Below are 21362 nucleotides of genomic sequence, written 5' to 3'. Positions count from 1 at the left end.
AATAAGGTGTTTACACACAGCCTATCACCAAACAGTCTTCTAGGGGCTCCAAGCTAGAATAGGTTTCCAGTTATCAGATCCTAAGAACAAATCCAGGAGAGGGATTCCAAGCTAAACAGAGCAGAAGGGATCCAGAAACACAAAAGGGCTGAACAGGCATTTAAAGCGCAAGTTAGATAAGGAGAGAATTATCACATAGAGAAGTGCGGGATTGTTGTGAAAAAAAGTTTAGTCTTTAGAGTTACAAGAAAAACAACGAAATCTTTGAAACTTTTGGAATCACATTAAAATGACTACGTGCAAAAATTATTTTGCACTTACTAGTTCTGCTCCATCTTGGTTTTATTCCTACCAATTCTGTCATTAGAATGGCTTTGAGAACTACGAAAGATTTCTAGCCAGATTTATAGGTTTGTTGGTAAATTGGCCCCCATACACACATGGCAAGGCGAGACTGAACAAAGAGGCAGACCACTCCAGATAGATGGGTTTAATAAACAAAGGAACTTACATAGGAGGCTTGTTTTGAGTGGCTGCAAGATGAATAGATCTCCACACCTGCCTGCCAGAATCTTAAAAGATTATATAGAGGCCTTAACTGGACTCAGTCACATATTCAGTCCCAGTGGTCTCAAAAACACCTTATTCTCTCAAGGTCGAGTTCCTGGGTCAATCAGCTGTCATGTCCTCTCAGACACCTCCTCCAACATTTCCCCTCGTGACTGGCTCTTACAATCTTATACGTCCCCCTCTTCAGCAAGTGCCCTGAATGGTTAGCAAAGCTGTCACTGGCATGGAGGTGGCTCATTTGGCAGCTATCTGGCTGCATGGGAGGCAGATAGGCACATGCAACAGAAAATACAGACTAAGACAATGAGTCCCCTAATAAATAACTATTCTTTACCACCAAGAGCCCTGTGATCCAAACCGCTGATGTATTAAAGCCCTTCGGCTGGAGGTTGGAGCACTCAGGGTGTTTATGTGCATTGCTGTGTGATTTAATAAAGATGATACATTCTGTTTCGATAATGGCACAGGTGCCTCCTTGTGAGGTAGTAATATGGTCCAAGGCCATCCTATTTTGTAGGACAGCTTTTCTCATTAGAGACAAGTCAGTGTTCAGTAAAGACAGGCTTTGTCACCTACCATTTAAGGCTTGCTGGGTATGGGGCTGCTATATGGGCTATAATGTCCCCCAGGCCAACAGAGGGAACAAAGATGGTAGTCAAATAGTTGTATCGGTGGAAACAGCACGTGCACCCTGGCCTTGAGAGGGAATAGGCAGTTGTAGGAACTTGGCCTGGTTGTGCATACCACTCATGTTGGCTGGGGAAGGCAGCACCATCAGATGTGAGGAGATGGACTGGGGACAAGATATACCAGATCAGGACCCCCATCTTCTCTTTCAATGGTGCATGTTCCATTCTAGATATAGTACATTTTGACAGATCTGAGTGGTAGCAGGACAATCGAATCCTAGTGGAGACTGAGTCATCCTCCCTTACACAGAGATGCGAAGTAACTTACCCATCTGAGTGGGACTTTCCATTGCAAATTCCAGTAGATAATGCCTCTCCCAGGCATGATGGGGCTTAGTGATCAAAGCTTAGCACTCCAGGGTGAGAATTGGAGCAATGGCTGTTTCCTGACACTTCCATACCTTTACAGTATTGGGTGTCTCGGAAGGGGTCCCCAGTCTGGCAATATGGAGCAACAGGCCCTACTGGTTGATCATTCAAATGTATTAAAGCCTGGGACAGTGCTTGTGTCCAACCAGTCAAGGTGGTTTTTACCTAATAGTAATTTAATACACTGCTTTAATATTGTATTTTTCTTTTCTACCAACCCTGCTTCTTGTGGGTTATAGGGGAGATGGAACCTCCATTCAACATCATGTCCCTTTGTCCATTTTTGCACATCATGACCTTTGAAATGTGACCCACAGTCACTGTCTATGCCATGAGGAGAGAATCCATAGTTGGTACTCAGGTTTTCTAATCCCCTCATGGTGGCAGCCTGGTTTGTGTGGCAATGAGAAAAATTTGGATTAGGTTAGACATAGTGTCCACACAAATTAAAGCATATTTAGAATTCTCACTTGGTGGAGGGGCCAATATAATCAATTTGTGAATCCCTTACTGGTTGGGAACTCCAGTGGATGGCCCTGAACTTCACTGGCAGTAGCCCTGTATATTTTCAGAATACACAGGACCTGCTGTTAATGCATTAACCAAACTACTGCATTTTAAGAGCAATCTGGCATATTTGGCAATATGCCATCTCACCAGGGAGCTATCATGGCCATTTTTCCTAGGTACTCAATCTGCTGTATCTACTGAAGGGTCAGTTGCAAAAGGCTCACACCTGAGCTAGGGCATCAGCTTCCCGGCTGCCAGCATTTTCAGCTCCTTCAAAGCTGAGATGTGAAAGACAATGAGGACTGCCTCAGGCTCTTGCCAGGTGAACTCAGGGTCTTTCCACACACCCTGAGCCTGAGGGATTATTCATGATCATCCATCCCTCCGCTTCCCATTATCCAAGCCATAGGGTTAATTCCTTTATAACAGCCCACCTGTCAGTGGAAAGTGTTAATGGCCAGAGCTCATGAGTGATCACTCACTGGTTATTGCAGTTTGTTCCTGTTTCTACCCAGATGGTGTCAATATTGGGCTGAATAGTGATTGTAGTCCAGTGGGAAGGTGGCCCAGACTAAACCCACTTGTACACCAGGCATCGATGGGAATTTATCTCAGTCCCTCTCTACAGACCCCAGGGGCTGCCACAGGAACAGGGCTAACAGCATTTGGAGGATCTACACAGCCTAGTAGCACCCACATTTCTAGGGCTGGAAGACAAGGTGCTCCTCTCCTGCAAACAGGCATGCCACTTAGTTAAAGGGGGAGTTTGAGCCATGGCAGAAGTGGGTCAATGTAAGACATTGCTCTACCCACTCCCTGATAGGACAGGGAGGTTTTTACGACAAAATGCTGCTCCTTCTTGAAAGGCTGTAGTTGGAGGAGCTCTGTGTATGATGCTAGAAGCTGTTACTCTATGGGGGTACGTTGGGTTTCTGTCCCATTCTAGAACTGGAACCAAAATCCTAGTGATACTCTTTCCTTCTGTTGTCTCTGCCACAGTGCCCAACCCATACTTCCGGAATCACAGATACAACCAACTCAAATGGTAGCACTGCTTAGGAGGTGCCCAGAGCTGTAATCTGCTCACGAGTATTTTTACCTTCTCAAAGGTGGTTTGCTGCTCTGATTCCCAATCAACATGTGCCCTTTCTTTACCAGGCAGTAGAAAAGACTGAAAGCACTGTGCCAGGTGGGGAATACAAGTCTTCTAAAATCCCCAAATCCCTACAAACACTTGTATCTTTTTCATGTTGTTAGAGGTTAGGTAGGCATACATCTTGTCAATTACAGTTTCTGAAACAATGCATGTCTTACTTGATCATACGACTCCCCAAAACTTTAAGGCAGTGCCTGGATCTTTAAACTGCTTGTGCATTCACTGTTCATCCTCTCTCTCACAGATGTTCCAGTAAAGTCCAAAGGGTCACCCACCCTGGATAGGACTGTCTCTAAGGCCTCAACTGGAGTAGGTGGGTTATCAGGGATAGAAGGAGCAGGTGGAGCAGGTCTAAACTATTGTTTGGGTTTTAAGTGTTTCCACAGGCTGACCAGCACAATGTAGATTTGCCAATCCATTAGTCTATCTTTTCAGGTGGGGGTCCCAGCAGCAAGGAGGTGAAACCACATTTGCTTCTGGGTTACTTTTACTTGATGCTTTATGGCTGATTGGGATAGCCTTTTCGCTTTTTGAGTTTCTTCTCTGGCAACATATAGAAAATCCTAAAGACTGCATCAAAAAACTATTCCAACTTAATGAATTCAGTAAAGTTGCAGGATACAAAATTAAAATACAGAAATCTTTTGTGTTTATCAGAAAGAGAAATTAAGAAAGCAATCCCTTTTATAATTGCATCAACAGAATAAAATAACTAGGACTTAATCTAACCAAGGAAGTGAAAGACCTGTACTCTGAAAACTATGACATTGATGAAAAAAAATTAAAGGTGACACAAATAAATGGAAATATATACTATGCTCATGGATTGGAAAAATTAAAATGGTTTGAATGTCTATACTACACAAGGCAATCTACAGAGTCAATGCATTCTCTATCAAAATACCAATGGTTTTTTTTTTTTTTTTTTTTAGAAAACTAGAACAGATAATCCTAAATTTCGTAAGGAATCATAAAAGACTCTGAATAGCCAACGCAATCTTAAGAAGAACAAAGCTGGAGGTATCATGCTCCCTGAATTCAAACTATACTACAACTACAGTAATCAAAATAGTATAGTATTGACATAAACATAGATGCATAGCTCAATGGAACAGAATAGAGAGCCCAGAAATAAACCCAAGCTTATAAGGTCAATTAATCTATGACAAAGAAGAGGAGAATATGCAATGTGGAAAAGAAAGCCTCTTCATAAATGGTCCTCGAGAAACAGAACAGCTACACGCAAATGAATGAAACTGGACCATTTTCCCACATCATATACAAACATAAACTCAGAATGAACTAAATACTTAAAAGTAAGACTTGAAACCATAAAACTCCTAGAAGAAAACATAGGTGGTAAGCTCTCAGAAATCAGTTTTATCAATACTTTTTTTGGATCTATCTCCTCAGGCAAGGGAAACAAAAGCAAAAAAATTTTTAAATGTGACTATATCAAGCTAAAAAACTTCTGGACAGTGAAAGAAATCATCAACAAAACAAAAAGACAGCCTACTGAATGGGAGAAGATATTTGCAAACAACATAGCCAATGAGGGGCTAATAATCAAAATGTATAAAGAACTCACACAACTCAATATTAAAAAAAATCAAATAAAAAATGGACAGAGGACCTGAACAGACATTTTTCTGAGAGACATAGAGATGGACAACAGACACATGAAAAGATGTTAAAAAATCACTGATCATTAGAGAAATGCAAATCAAAATCACAATGAGATATCACCTCATATCTGTCAGAATGGCAATTAACAAAAACACAACAAATAACACATATTGGCAAGGATGTGGAGAAAAAGGAGCACTCATATATGTTAGTGGGAATGTAAGTTGGTGTAGCCAGTATGGAAAAGAGTATGGCGGGTCCCCCCAAAATTAAAAATAGAACTGCCATATGATCCAGCAACTCTATTTTCTGGGTGTCTGAAGGAAATGAAAATACTAACTTAAAAAGACATATGCAAACCTATATATATTGGCGCCAATAGCCAAGATGTGGAAGCAAACCGTATGTCCATCTATAAGTGAATGGATAAAAAAGATATGTGTGTGTGTGTGTATATATATATATATATAAAATGGAATATTTTTCAACTGTAGTAAAGGATGAAATCTTGCCATTTGCGATACCAACGGACCTAAAGGGTGTTATGCTTAGTAAAATAAGTCAGACAGACAAAGACATTTACTGTATGATTTCATTAACGTATGGAATCTAAAAAATCAAAAACAAATGAACAAACAAACAAAAGAGAAACACACTCACAGAGAAAATAAACTAGTGATTGACAGAGAGGAGGGAGGTGGGGGTGAGTCAAGTACATGAAGGGGATTAATATGTACAAACTTCCAGTTATAAAATAAATAGGTCATGAGGATGCAATAATGTACGGCAAAGGAATTATAGTCAATAATATTGTAATAACTTTGTATGATGACAGATGGTAACTAGACCTCTCATGGTGAATATTTTGAAATGTTTATAAATATTGACCACCATGATGTATACTTGAAACTAATAAGATATTGTAGGTCAATTATACCTCAATAAAAAATCAAAAATAACTTATTAGAGATCACATACTTAATAAATCTTGGCCAAATATTTCTGTGCCTCCAGATTATACAGTCTCTTCTTTACCTGAAGCTCAATGCACACGAAAGAGTTATAAATAATCCATGAGAATACTCAGAATAATAATTGAATACATATGGTAGATATGGTAAAAGTGACCAGAAGACAGTAGCATTACTGTGGACTGGTCTACTAAAAAATTAATTCATGGAAGATAGGACTCGAAAGTGGTAAAAAATTTGAATAATGAAAAAATAAAAAATTTATTTATGAATATCAGCTACATCTCTAGCATTTGGTGCTAATCATTTCACGTTCATTATCTGACATTTATGCCAGCCTCATTAAGTGCAAAACGTTTTCCAATTTAGAGATGAAAACAAGAAACTCAATGAGTTTGATAAGACAACATCCACAGAGCAAACAGGGACAGAACTGTGAATGCATGTATGGCGGTCCTAAAACACCAATGGGAGTAAACACAGATGTTTGTTGTAAAGTGGCAGAAGTCTCAATTTACAGTTATATTTTAGATTGTGATATAGCTTTGACAATCAGAAGCAATACTTTTTGATCTTAGTGAGACTACATTAAGGTACTTGCTTAATAAAAAATCCATTTTCTGACAAATTTCGGTCTCCTTCCCGCTCATGCTTCCATTGAATTGTTATGTAATTTATGTTTCTAAGTATCTTATTTTCCTTCAAATAATCTTCTAGTTCCTTCTGAGATACGAGAAAGAAATTTTCTTGAAGATGAAAAACTCAACCTTTAAAAATCATACATAACTTATCCTATAGCTTTTATAAAACTGTAATATAGCATGCTTAATAACACAGGAAAAATAAAAATATCTAAAGCCCTCCCTAGGAGCAGATCAACATTGCTACAAGGTCACATTATTTTCCATTATGTCAAAGGGTATCACACTGGTCTTCAGTAGATAATCATTTTCTTGCTGTTTAATGATACCCAGCAACTAGTAATCCAATAAAAAACAAATCAGCAGGGCAATTTGATGTCACATATAACTCCAAGAGAGACCATTTCCATGAGTCTACAACCTACAACTCTAAGTAATAAGAATGTTTCATTGTATTATTCATTACCTTGCAGAGGCCCATTAAATGTTTACTGAAAGGAATTTAATTGGGAGTAAAGCCAAAATTCTGTTGGTAAACGTGAATATGGAGATTTTGTATTAATTTTCACATAATTCATCTCTGCACTCTCCATCCTTCTTCATTTTTACAGCATCAAAGATGAAATTATTAATGTATACACCTGTGATAAAGATTGTAAAGGATGCTAAATTGAGAAATTACATGGTTGGTGATGATAAAATTATTTCATAAAACTAATATATAGCTCTTACATTCATAGACATAGAACATAAAGCTCTTATGTTTATTCACAGAATATATTTCATATATTATCTAGTCCAATTTCCTGTTTATACATTCATTTATCCATATGTTTATTTAGCAATTAATTTATATATTTATTCATACATGCATGCACGTAAAACCCCTGTTGTTTATTTTCTTTGATGAAAATAGGAAAAAAACAGTACTTGCCTCCTAGGATTTTCATAAATATTCATAAAATAATCAATGCTAAGTATACAAGATATTGTTTGATAAATCATATACACTAATATTACCATTAGTAAGTTAAATATATTGAGAGTCTGGTATGCACAAGGCTCTGTGATGGACAAAAATGAATAAAACATGTCAACAACTCTCTAGTTGCATCTTGGCAGATAAAGTTATAACTATACCCATATAACATCTAGAAAATAATATGATAAAAATTTCCAGAAGAAAAAGCTCTATGAGAGGGCAGAGATTTCCAAAGACAGAAGTCCTTCCTTCTCCAGTATATATGACAGTGCTTTAAAATTTTCTTTCAACAGTTCTTTTTCCTGACTTACCAGGCAGTCTATTCTATTTCTGGAGAAGTCTAAATATTAGAAATTATGTTATATTATTTCATGTGGAAACTGACTTCAGTACTTTCAAAATATTTTCCATTTTATTCCTAACCTCTATGAGGTGAATTTCAATCAAATGCAAATCAAGTTGGAAAAATGGAAAATAATTTTCTTCAGTTTTTTAACACAAAAACTAGTAAATGATAAGTGAATAATTCTATATAGAATGCTGTTGTTTTATTTGTGCTGACTTCTAAATAAAATAGCTTAGCCAAAAGGATAAATAATAGGCTGACCTGGCCACATGTTCCCAATATATTATTAAACTGCACTATATTTCCTTTGGGAGGAAATTACCCTGCTATTCCCTTTACATTTTTTATATCAATAGATGTCTGAATTTCACTTGGGCCACAGGAGAGGGCTGAAGGAATAAAATTTTACAAAGCTGTGTTCAACTAATGAGAGATAAGGGAGCTCAGAGAGGCTTGAGTTTTGCCATGAACGCTGGTTTTCATTACAGCATTTGGGGAAGCAGGCTATATCAAGGAGAGGGATTAAACGGCATGGGAAAGAGTGAACATGATTAGATTTTATGTTTGAAGGGGTATACTGGAAAATATGCTGTCAAAATCTGACACATGCCTTCAGTTTTTCAGTTTCAGGCAATATTGTTTCCCTAAATAAGACTATTTTTAAAAGTATTTATTGACTTTGTATTTTTTCAATTTGAGCAAAATAATTGAGCTTCTTGTTGACATTATTTGTTACTAGAAATGAGAGATATTGAATGTGATATGTGCCTTAGAATGCTCATTCTCATATTCTGCTCTTGTGATGTCACATTTTACCTGTCTACACTTGGTGTTGCTTATTACTGCAGGCATCAAGAGATGTGCACATGTCAAACTGCCTCCAGCTAGCAAATATGTTTCTGGGAGACATAATGTTTTAAACAGGAAACATAGGCACACGTCTACAAGCCAATCTGTTGACAACTAATAAAGTATTCATATTATAACTCCAGCACAAGAAGTTGAAAAGGAAGCCCTGACTAGTAACATTCCTCTGCATCTATTAAAAAAACTAAAAATGAGGGGAAAAAAACAGTCCTTACCTTTATAAAAGCAAGTTTAACAAAGACTTGATCTAAATGAAAATGAATTGTCAAAATTATAAAGTATGAATTTCTATCTTCTTTTCTTGGTCAGTCATGGAAGGTTTTAATACATACATAGCACTTATTAATGACATTTCTACTATAGGATTATACTGGTATCAATTGAAAATGATTCAAAATCTCAGAAGCTTTTATTTTCTCTATTTCCTTAATCATGGGCTATGCCTTGAACTCCGACCCAAAAAACAAAGTAAGAAAGAAAAGAAAAATGGCAACTATCAAAGACACTTTTTCACAGTGACATAAAGGAATAACAATATCTTAACTATAGACAAAATACAATTTCATTTAAAATTTTAAGACCTAATGATATTAAGTATTATTTGAAATAGAGATATTTTATAAACAATACTATGAATTGTGAATAAGACTTGCCCACTATATATCTATATACATATATACCTTATATAAGTTTTAAGTTTAAAGAGTCTTGGGTGTTAATGTAATATTTAGTGTATTATATTTTTAGAGTAAATGAGCATTTTAAACATTATGCTACAGATTTCCATTTCTGGCCAAAATGCTTGACTAAAAATAACCAGATTTGCTCTATTTATTAAAATAAACCAACATCAGAGAGAACACATGAAACAGTTTTTTTTAAGGCACCAGATATCAAAAAAATGAAAGCTGGTGATCCTTGAGAGATGGTAAGCAAATGCTGTGAGCTCCATTTTATTCCCTAATACCGGGAAGAAAACTTCACAATACACGAGGCATTCAGTGGAGTACACAAGAGGGTCGACTCAGTAAAGGGGAGTAATTAGCCTTAGACTGAGCACTACACTGGGCATTCTTAACAAATCTTTGAAGCAAATTTTGAAAGGACAAAACTATTTTCAAGTTACATAACTGAGTCCCAGAATAAAGCTCAAAAGTATTTATAGAAATTCAAAAATATCCAACAACCAACAGGGAACAATGTATAGTTACCAAACGTGCAAAGAGTAAGGAAAAGCCCTCCCAGGACTAACGCCTGTGCTGTTACTTAATTATAAGAATTAAAATAATTGTATTCCATCTGTTCAAAATCTTAAGGAGAGTCATATAAACTATTTTAAAAAATCCCAGGTAAACAGAATAATCTTTTCAACAAATGATATAGAAACAACTGAATAAGGAAAATAAAAAAAACAAGTTACACATGTTGTACCATATACAACTATTTTAAAAAGGATTATAGACAGACTGTAATATAAAATTGAAAACTATGAAAATTTTAGATTAAATATAGGAGAACATTTGGGATGTTGAGTTAGCTAAGAATTTTAAAATGTGATAAAGTATAATCTGTAAAAATAAAATAACTTTGGTTTCATCAAATTAACAACTTCTGCACTTCAAAAGAAAATATCAGAAGAATGAAAAGAGGAACAAAAGACTGGGAGAAAATGTATGCTAATAAAATACTGATAAAAAGACTGGTAGGAAGACTACAAAATCCTCAGAACTCAGTAATTAGGAAAGAAACAAACTAATTTTTTTAAGTGGGCAAAAAATTTGAACAGACATTTTGAACAACAGCATCAGCAAAAAACAACAAAGAGATTAGACAGAGAGACAGACAGATGGGCAGGTGACATACAGACATCAGATGACCCCAGGAAAAGATGAGCAACACCATTAGTTATTTGTTAAATAAAAATTATAACCACAGTGAGACACCACCACATACCTATTAGAATTATTAAAATTATAAATAAATAAATACATACATACATACATAAATAAGAAAGACTGGCTTGGCTACATGTTGATGAGGATACAGAAGAACTTGAATTCTTTTACACTGATATTAGTAGTATAAAATGGAACAATCACTTTGGAAAATAGTTGACAGTTTCTTAAACAAATACACCTGAAAAACATGTAACTAACATATGATCTAGCCACTCCTCTCCTACATTTACCCACAATAAATAAGAGCAAAAGACTTGTACCTGACTGTTCATAAAAGCTTACTTATGATAGACAAAAAGATTGGTAACAACCTAAAAGCCAGCAAGTGAATGGATAAACAAACTATAGTATATCTATATAATGTAATAATAGTCAGCAATAAAAAGTAATGAACTACATGCTACAATATGGATGATTCTCAATATAGTTATTTCAAGTAAAAAGAGCCAGACATAAAGAATACAATTTTATTTATATAAAATTCTTAGTAACCTCTAGTATCAGGAAGCAGATCAGTGTTTGCCTGGGGATGGGGGAGCAGGAGAAAGAGATGACACAGGGGCAGAAATAAATTTGGTAGTCATAAATATGTTCAATTACTTAGTCACAGTTGTGGTTTCACGGTTATAGACCAATGCCAAAATTATCAAATTTTACAATTTAAATAAGTGCAGCTTATTACATATGACACTTATTCCTCAATGAAGTTGTTAAAATTTACTTACTAGTACAAATTATTTTCACTAAATATATCACCGTGGACTTCAGCATGGTTTTGAGATCATCATTATTAAACTATTATGTTGTGTTCCAGATTTGTAAGTTCTTTGTACATATGTATTTATATATGACAAAGAAACTTGTCATTTTGAAATTTACATATCCTCAATAGAAAGTTCTAGGACTTTGGAACTATATATTTTAAAGTATCTGAGACAGTTGAAGTGGGCATAACAAAATCAGTTATCCTGTTAGCATGTCCTTTCTCTAGATGATACCCTAAATTAGAAATTACATGTTCTAGTTTAACTTTAGGAAAGAATAGAAAAGGAAGTGTTAAGATGTTTGTTTCCATGTATTTATACTTTAATAAAACTAGTGATAAAAGATATTTGCTCACATTTGAGGGAGATCCTATGATTTGCCAACTACATCTCCTCATTTCAGACTATCTCAAGGAGATTTACTTATTACTCTTAAAATAAGGAAATGGTATGGATTTTGTATATAAGAGCTTTGCCTAGTTTCCAACTATGAAATGACATTGAAAGGCAACAGAGTATCTTCAGTTGGGTTCCCTAGAAACAGACCCTGAAACAAATACTTGAGGCAATTCCAGAAAGCATCAGTAGAGCAGTGGGGAAGGAAGACAAGAAAGGTAAGTAAGCCAATACAGGGTATTAAAGAGTACGATACCAATCTCTGCAGCGAGGGCTCAGTCCCACTGGGAACATCTGGCAGACTACATACTACACATCCCACCTGAGTGATCCCACCCAAAGGGACCAGGAAGCTGGTGTATCTGTTTGCCAGGTCTCGTTCATCATTGGATGAAAGCTGCTCCTGCGTGTGTTCTGTCTCCTGTACTTGCCCAGACTCCACGAGGGGCTGAGCACACTCCTGCTCTCAGAGGAGGCCCTCAAACAGTCCAGCACACACTTACAGTGAATGTCAAGGGGATAAGGCTGAGGCGTGGACAGTGTCTACTTCCAAAGGCAGTAAAAATCACATTCCTCAAGAGTTTACTAAATGCTATTCACACAAATGAAGGTTCAGAAACAAAAATAAAGATAAAATCAACATTTAACAGAAGCAGTGTTTCTATAATTGTGCATGATGATTGTTAATACGAAATGAAACAAACTCAGGTGTTAATCTAGAGCGCTAGGACTTTGGGACTATAAATTAGAGGGTACCTGAGCTATAGATAAATGAGTAGTGGCATCAGAGTTATCCAGCTAGGCTCTTGTCAGCTGTGGTATGAAGTTACATGTGTTTGCAGGGATAATGCTATAAAAGCTGTACAATGGTGCTCGTTAGTAACAGAAGTTTATTACCTGAGTTTTTACAGATTACATTTGGCCCTTGAACAACATAGGTTTGAACATTGAAGGTCCACTTATAGGCAAATTTTTTTTTTCCATAAATACTTCAGTGCCACACTATCTGCAGTTGGTTGAATCGTGGTGGTGGAACCACGGACTGGAGGGCTGACTCTAAAGTTATAAGCAGATTTTCAACTGTGCAAAGGGTGGTTGCCTCTAACTCCCCTGACTGTTCAGGGGCTGTCTGTACAATGGGACAGTGATAAAGAGGCTACCTCATATAATGGGGATTTATCATAAAGCTACATGGGAAAAAGAGAAGCCAGGAAGGTGTCCAGTGGGAAAATTCTTTCAGAGCCCTTGACCGTACTGGATATAGCCGTGGTTCTGGAGCACCAGTATCAGCCTTAGTGACCTAGACAGCTTGCCTGTCCCTTGACAGAGAGAATCTAACAGCCCTTACTCCAGAGACTCGGCAACACAATTCTCACTCTCCCTCCTTTCTCCTCTTCTGCCCCTTTGACTACTGTTTCCTTCTGTGGTCTCCCACTATGGTTCCCTCTTTCTCTCTCTGCTTCATATTCAAATTCCCCAAGAGACAGGCTCTAATGGTATCAGTTCATCACTCTCTAGTTTGAGGCTATGCTACTGGGTAGCACTCCTGTTCCAGGACAGCTTAGACACTATTGTCTTTGCTACGTGGCTTCTAAGCTGTCTTAGGTTAGGTGCAGACTCCTGGGCTAATATGTTGTATCATGGTGGCCCACTCAGGTGACAAAAAAAAAAGAAAAAAAAAAAAAAAACCTGACTACTTGTGGAAGATAACCTATTTCTGGTCACGTTTTTCAGAAGGGGGACTGAGTGTGCCAGGCACGTAGCCACGGTTCCAGAAACCAGGAAAGGGAAAGCAAGTGATTAGTTTTCCATTAAAGTTCTCTCAAAGAATAAATGTGGTTCCTGGAATGGGGCAATGATTTATGTGTGAAACCATTAGCTAGTGTTTATTACATTAGTTAGTTTCTTAAGAGAGAAAGACTCCAAGCAGATATGACATGAGACAGTAGCTTTGATAGTGATACGGCAAATTAGATAAGAATGTGACACATGAACCAGAAAAGCAAGGAAGCTATTATTGGATGTATCTGAGAATCGATGCATGTGTTTTCACAGTGGCAGCTGGTACCCCTTAGCCTTTCTAGCATGTTTACAATTTTGCTTAAGGCAAGCCCTGACAGCCAGCAATATGAATTCCTCTTTATTTATTCTATATCCAGGACATCACTTTCATCCTTAAAAAATTAAAATAATAGGGCAATGTTACCAAAAAATAATCTCTCATGCAAAGTAATGATACTGGTTTCTCAAGTAAGCAGTTTCTAAAGAAGTTCCAGATTTGGCTGTGATTTATATATGAAAAACAAATGAAGTTTTACTGACATTATCATCATTAGTAATTTAATTGTAACTGAAAAATGACCATATATTAACTCATCACAATAAATGAATTTTAAATACCCTGAACTGGCATGACACCTATGGTTAAGTTGCATAACAAAGCTACAAGTAGAAGCTATGGCAAAAACTTTTTTTTTTTTTTTCAGAGATGTGGCTTCAGCTACAAGGTGACTCTCATTTAAGGGAAACTTTAATTATTTATATTTCTGGGAAATGTATAAACTCCCTTCTCTTTTGCCCTCAATAACAACAGCCCTTACAGCAATGTATCGTCCACTCCTTTTATTACTTTATCTGTTAGCAGTTCATTAAAAAAAAAAAGACTGACAATGCCAAGGCTAGTAATGAAGTTGGCTGGTGAATCATAATGCTGTATATCTTATTGACATAGAGCACAGACATCTTAATAATTGGCTTTAGATGAGTGCAAAAGAGGGAAGAGATTTAACAGAAGATAATTCTTGCATATCATGTCTGAAAGCTGAAGGAAATACAAATGTTTCAGATATAAAATATATATTGAGCATTCTCTCTCCCGGCCTTGTGCCAGGGACTGTGGGTAACACAAGGAAGAATAAAGTACAGTTCTTGATAAATTGAGAGCTTACAATCTGTGAAAAGTTAAGTAACTTCCAATAACAATTCAAGATAACAAAAGAAAATGTGACATGTTGGCCCATGATTAATATCACCTATACAGGTGATAATTGCAGTCTAAGTGCTCTGTACATGATGATTTCACGTTAGGAAAGTTAAATTAATAATTATACTGAATATGCTTAAATTTAGATTAAATTAAGATATAGACTACATTTTTAAGGTTTTGGTTTTAAATAGACATTGAATTAGAGATAATTTTATACTTCTCAGAATGTATTTGAAAATATTTATACCTCAAAGTACCACTACGCTCTGCGTAATTATAACGAAGCAAATCAGTTAATAAGAATGAAGCTCCCAAATCCTAGTAGAGAGTGCCCTGTGACCACCAGGTGTGGTCTGTGATGAACAAAAGCAGTGTCCTTTTGCAAAGAGACATGCAAAGAGGATTATGCTAGGACTGAATCCTTGACAAAAGGTGAAGTTGGGGTTGTGCACAACTTTGTGGATGATGCTCTATGATATTCACTTGTAAGAACAAACTCCTGGAAAGGACAGTGTCAAAACCATTAAGTCATGGGGCAAAAGTGGCCATTAATATGCTGTCTCTATCCACCTGCATCCCTCATGAGGGAGAATGTCTGGATCATAAGTGCCTTTCTTGAGCGGAGGTGTTATCATTTGCTTCTTTTAGTTTTTTCTCATCTATACTAAACTGGCCTCTTTCCCCTTTTATAAGAGCCTCTGATTGAGTGCTCAGATTAGTCTGTTACACGTGGAGAAAGAGAGGTGTGGATAGGTAAGTGTTTTCCCCCTAGTTCCTTTGGTTGTTCTCCGTCAGGGTCACTTGGAAATGTGGGGACACTTAGTTATCACTGGTTTGCAGTGATCGGGGAACATATATGCTAAATGTCCTACAATATGTGTGAGAGCTATGCAGAATGAAGAATTTTGAGAATAGAGAGCCCACTGAGAAGCATGGTGCACTTAAAAGAGGTCTGGAGGAAGAAACCATTACCTCAAACTTAGTAGATATTTTGGGAAATAGATTTGTTTAATATCTGTAATGTATATGACCATAAGCCAGCCTGTACTTTGTACCTTGGCAGTCATAGTAAATATAATGTAAACTTTTTAAAAATTGTGGTAATCTCTATTGGAGATTAGTGTATCTTCTGATTGCTATTCCAGCCTCATCAAATTACCACAGTAGAAATTATTCAGCAAAAGTATTTGCAAAGATTTTTATTGTGTCTAATCAAGAGATAAAATTTGAAGGAAACGGCTATGTACGTATTATTTACAATCATCAGATCATGTTCAATGATGCTCACTTATATAACTTCGAAGCATGCAAACTGTGTGTGCTTACATGTTTCTTGCTAAGGAGACAGACTGATAGCTAGTCATGGGAATTTATCTAATGTGACATGCAAATCATTATGAGCATTTCACAAAGAGAGAACAAGTTTTTGTGACATCAGTGAAATGATCCTATAGCTGCTTTGTGTATGGAATGTGTGTGTGTGTGTGTGTGTGTGTGTGTGTGTGTGTGTCTGTGTGTCTGTGTGTCTGTGTGTGTTTCTTGCATGATCCAGCTGAAGCAGTTTAAGCATGAAGTTCAAGAGCCAGACTGCCTGGGTTTTCATTCCAGCTCTGCTATTTACTAGGGGAATGACCTTGAGCAAGTTATTTAACCCTCAGTACCTTTGCTTCCTCAACTCTAAATTAGAATATGAATAGTGCCCCTGCACATGTTAGACATTGCAATGTTTAGTACTAGGCCTAAAATGCTTTTTTGTTTTGTTTTTTTTTTTACTTTTGAATTGTTTTTAAATTAAGAAAATGACTCTGACCTTGTGGTTTGAACCAGTTTTTCCATCCTTAGTCTTAATGCAGCTCAAGAAATAACAAGAAGGAGCAAGAAAGAAACCCCCATAGAGGAAAAATTCATTAAATGCACAGTATTATTAATAAAATAGTCCGCATTAAAAGGGACGTTTGATAGCATTTTGTAGCCTTCTTGTAGTCCACCTTGGAGAATCGTTTTTTAATTTTCCCTTAGCCACCATGGAGATCACAAAATCTTTATGATGCTCTGCCTCGGGATTTATTCCCAGTGATGTTGCCCTGGCAGTGGTGATGTATTGTGTTCTTTAGGTGTTAGAGCAGCATCTCTTTGTTGACCAGGAAGCCAGAAAACACATAGCAATTAAAAAGATGTACAGTCTAATATATTCTAATTAGAGATGATTACCCACATCTACCAATGGGTATTCACAAATTGCCTACTAACCCTTTCAGAAGTAGGGCTGATTTTGCATTGTTGCCATTGATTTTGAAAGCTGTACAAAAGACAACGAAGATTATATTAGACACAGAAGTGATTTCTTTTGTATTTTCTTTTCTTTTCTTTTCTTTTCTTTTTCGAAACAATTACTTGGTTATTTCCCTTTGAAAAATTCTAACACTCTTTAGAATGAGGATCTGAAACAGTTTTGTCTTGTTTGGACAATAATTTTAGCTCACAGAAGATAGAATAAGCAACAGAGGAAAGAATTACCATTAACTAAATTACGATTATCAGACTAGACCTGGCATGAGTCAGGGTATAGCAATTAAGATATTTTCCTGATCATTTTAAACTGACGTGACCAAATGGGAACCTTCGTCCTTCCCTTCCACCAAACACATTCCTCTCCCAAACATCATGAGCCACAATCTTGTTTCTCAAGCTAGAAACTGAAGTCATCATTCTACATTTCTTCCTTTTCCTCATGTCTTTCTCAAAAATATATCTTGTATCTGTTCCCTTTTTCACATTTCCACACTCATCACCCTAGCTGAAGCAACCATCATAGACGTGTCCTTCACAAATTCTAATGAGCACACAAATTACCTGGCAATCTTGTTAAAATATATATTCTGGTTGAGTATAAGTTGATCTAGGTTCTGAGATTCATCATTCCTTACCAGGTCCCAGATGAATTGATCCTGCTACTCCATGGATCACCCATTAAATAGCAGGGCCTAGATGACCCACAAGGCACCTAACTTGTGTCACAGGTTCAAGCTCATCTTCCTGCAAACTATTCTTCTCCTTTTCCTATGTCCCCTTCAATCTTCAGGTCAGCAACAGCACACTGAATGCCCCTCATGCTTCAAACCTCTGATATCCTCTTATGCAACTAGCCAAAGAAAATTGTTTTTAAAAAGCTCAGGTGATTAGATAGTCTCCCTACCTTAAAGTCTACTGAGTTGGGACTTAAATTACATCTGCAAAACCCCCTCATAGAAAGATCTAGATGAATATTTTAGTGAACAACCCAGGACTGGGGATCTTGAGGGGCCATCGTGGAATTCTGCCTACCCCACTTTGCTTTTCACCGCAGGACCTCAAAGAGCCTCAAACAGTCTGAGCTCTCCTGGGAATGAGGTGGAAAGAACAAACTAGGCGTAAGAGTGAAGCTTTGTATCATCTCATGTTGCTCATATCTAAAAGTAAGGCTGTGTTTTGACACAAGAGAATCAAGCTGTTATCAGTATGCAAGGAAGGAGCTTCCACAGAGCATGGAAAGGGGGCTATACATTCAACGGCTTTGCAATTCACTCTGAACGATAAGGCTCCTGACACTCAAGGTTACTCCCCTTCCACTCTCCCTCTCATTCACCGCATTTTTTTTTTCAACTCAGCCTTCCATGGAGTTCTCAGCAGAGCCAAGCTCTTTCACTCCTCACAGGCTTCCTCCACCTGGATGCCTACAGCTCGAGTTCTAGTTCTCAACCTCAGCCTCAGAGCATTCACATGGCAACTTGCCATGTATTTTACATCAGTCTAAGAGCTTTTTCTGACCATACTTCCTAATCACCAGCTATCTGATTATATACCATATTGTTTCATTATCTTCATTCCCTTCATAAGAAATATTTTGATGTGTGATCATTTATTTATTTACTGGTTTACTTACTTACCATCTGGCGTGGCCAGGTCTCAGGCTCCAGAAGTGCAAGGGCAGTATCAGTCTTGACCTTTCTTATGTTCAGTGTCTCATATGGAACTTAATACACATTAGGAACAAATAACGGTGTGCTAAGTAGTTAGCATTATATAAGAATTAGAAAATAGACATGTCGATCAAACAATGGGGAGTGAATGAGATGTTTAAAGAGAATATAAAGTCACAACTGTTGAACTTTGGGACAAATGTGGTGAAAAGGCTTGTTTTGTTTGAGCAGAGAACACCTTTTATAGGGTGTGTTCATTTGAAACTGACTCTGCACGACCCGTCTAGTTTGCCGTATCCGCCGTCACTCCATATTATTTTTATACTGCCTCTTCACACATTTACACGTCCTTCCTCACAACTTAAAACTTTTGAATGTATAATACTACTTGTACAGTGAGAAGAAAAGGAGGCCCATTAAGAATTCAGAAGAATACCTACATATTAAGGCCAGGCAGAAAAGGAAAGTTTTTAAAAATACTGACACCTGGGCTTTACCCATGACCTCCTGAACACATTGTTCTTTAAGAATCATAGAACTAAACTAACAGCACTTTAATCTCTTACGACACTTAACAGGCAATGCTTTTTCCTCTAATGACTCCGAGTACCTACCTTATTTCTCATGCAGTGCTACTAAAATTTTTTGATAGCGAGGTTTAAGATAATGTTTTTAACCTTTTGTGGTTCCTTATACATAATTGGTGCTCATCGAGTGTTTCCTCAATAAAATATAAAAATGAGTGTTTGTACTCACGGAAGTACAACTATAAAACTCTTTCAAGCCTCAGACAGCTTCATTGTAAAGATGATCAAACTCAGATTTAGAAATATGAGTACAAGACCTTATTTCTAGGCTCATTTTGAGAGGACATTGCTTCCTTGATTACTGTCCAAAGAGACTTATACTTCTCATAGATTTATGAAGACACTTACATCTTTATACCATGCACAGATTTCTCTCATCATTATTTTTTATATGCCTACCGGTTGAATTTTTGTCATAAAAAAATGTTGTCCTAGAAAGTGTCATACAGCAACTATGGGATATTTTTCTCCCTAACACATCAATAAATCAATGCTAGATGGATTGAAAGAGAAAGATCATAGATTTTTTCCCACCATATTATTTGTGATTAGTCAGTTGAAATGAAACTTATGAAGCCTAGGGTGGTCTTTGTCTTGGTGGCCAAGGCTTAACAATTCAGGGAAAAAATTAAAACTCACAGGGTGAAGCCAATTGGAAGGTACTAGATTCATGGCCCTTCTCCTTTCATGTTCCCCTGAAGTGTCAGTATAATTTTATACCACATAGAGGATAAGCTCAGAATTTATTATCTCTTCCTGGTGTCACTGATTCTAAAGGAAATTGTGTGCAGCACCTAGACACATTCAGCCTCTGTTTCTCCAATATTGAAAAGTCATGTATAGGATTCAATTCGACCTAATTGCCACCATATCCCCCTTATCACAGGACCTCCAGACCATTTCCTTCTCTTTGAAGGGGAAAGGCAGTTGTGAGATAGGAATAAGACATTGTGATTTTCTATGCCTCTCACAAAGCTCTCCATTCTGTCCTTTCAGTCCCACGTAAACTTTGCTTCTTCACCAAGATCATTGAGGATTTGGCTATTTTGCTCTCAATAAATGGCCATCCTTCAGCCCTCCATAAATTGCCTTCTACTTGCCTTTAATCATTCTATTTTTCTAACCAGCCAAATGCAATGCAAAGATTCAATAATTTACACTGTCACTTTTTTGAGTGCCTGTGAATACATACTCATTTTATAGAGAAATCTTTATCATATTTTAGCGATGTCTGCATATCTCCCACATTGTCTCTTTCGAGGCAATACATTGCAACCTACTGGGAGAGATTGTAACATTCCCTTCATGTAGAAAAATGGGCTTTCCCTGCCTCCCTTCATCAGTAAGTCATCCCCAAAAATTACATAAAAAGCGATCTTTGAAAAAATTTTTAACGCTCTTCAACTTTATATCATGCATTCTTGAGAGGATTTAATATAGCTTCTTGCTGCAGTTGATTTTGATGGGGGTGACATAAATTGTGGTGTATAAGATAATTACTAACCTTACAAGGAGTAAATGCTTTATCTCTTAGTTCTAAACTGAATATGGTTAGGCCAAAGAGTTATCCCAAAGACCTGAGTAGTCCAACAAGTACCATGTCAACTTTTATACATGTACATATGACTTTCATTTGTTTGGTTCACTCTTGTGTCCTAGAAGACAGCTCAAGGACATAACTAAGATTAACTATAAATTTTGCTTCAAGGATCAATATTACATTTGAACCAGGGGAAAGTCATAAACTTCTTCAGGTAAGTACACAATTCCAGCCCAGAGTCAGTGTAAAATGGTTTGCTCGAAACACGTTAGCTCTTGTAGCTAATAAAATATATACTTGTTATACCTGGAAAGTAAATGTAAAGAGAATAGCGACTCTAATTTCAGTGACAATAGAAATAGAGGCCATTTGCAATGTGTTTTGCTTTCCAAAACTTTGTTTATTTGATATTTATGTTTGCTAGTATGGATTGGAGTAGTCCTTT

At 36.9% G+C, this 21362-nt stretch overlaps 1 long non-coding RNA gene across 1 annotated transcript in view; it reads right to left on the bottom strand.

Annotated features, from left to right (window-relative positions):
• The window catches only part of LOC116668075, a 139705-nt gene that overhangs the window by 80187 nt on the left and 38156 nt on the right, over positions 1-21362 (bottom strand). The window lies entirely within an intron of this gene.

The sequence above is a fragment of the Camelus ferus genome, chromosome 13 (genome assembly GCF_009834535.1).
Source record: "Camelus ferus isolate YT-003-E chromosome 13, BCGSAC_Cfer_1.0, whole genome shotgun sequence".
In the NCBI taxonomy this organism is placed as follows: Eukaryota; Metazoa; Chordata; class Mammalia; order Artiodactyla; family Camelidae; genus Camelus; species Camelus ferus.
Note: the sequence above shows the minus strand (reverse complement) of the source record. Positions and strands in the feature narration are given on the sequence as shown.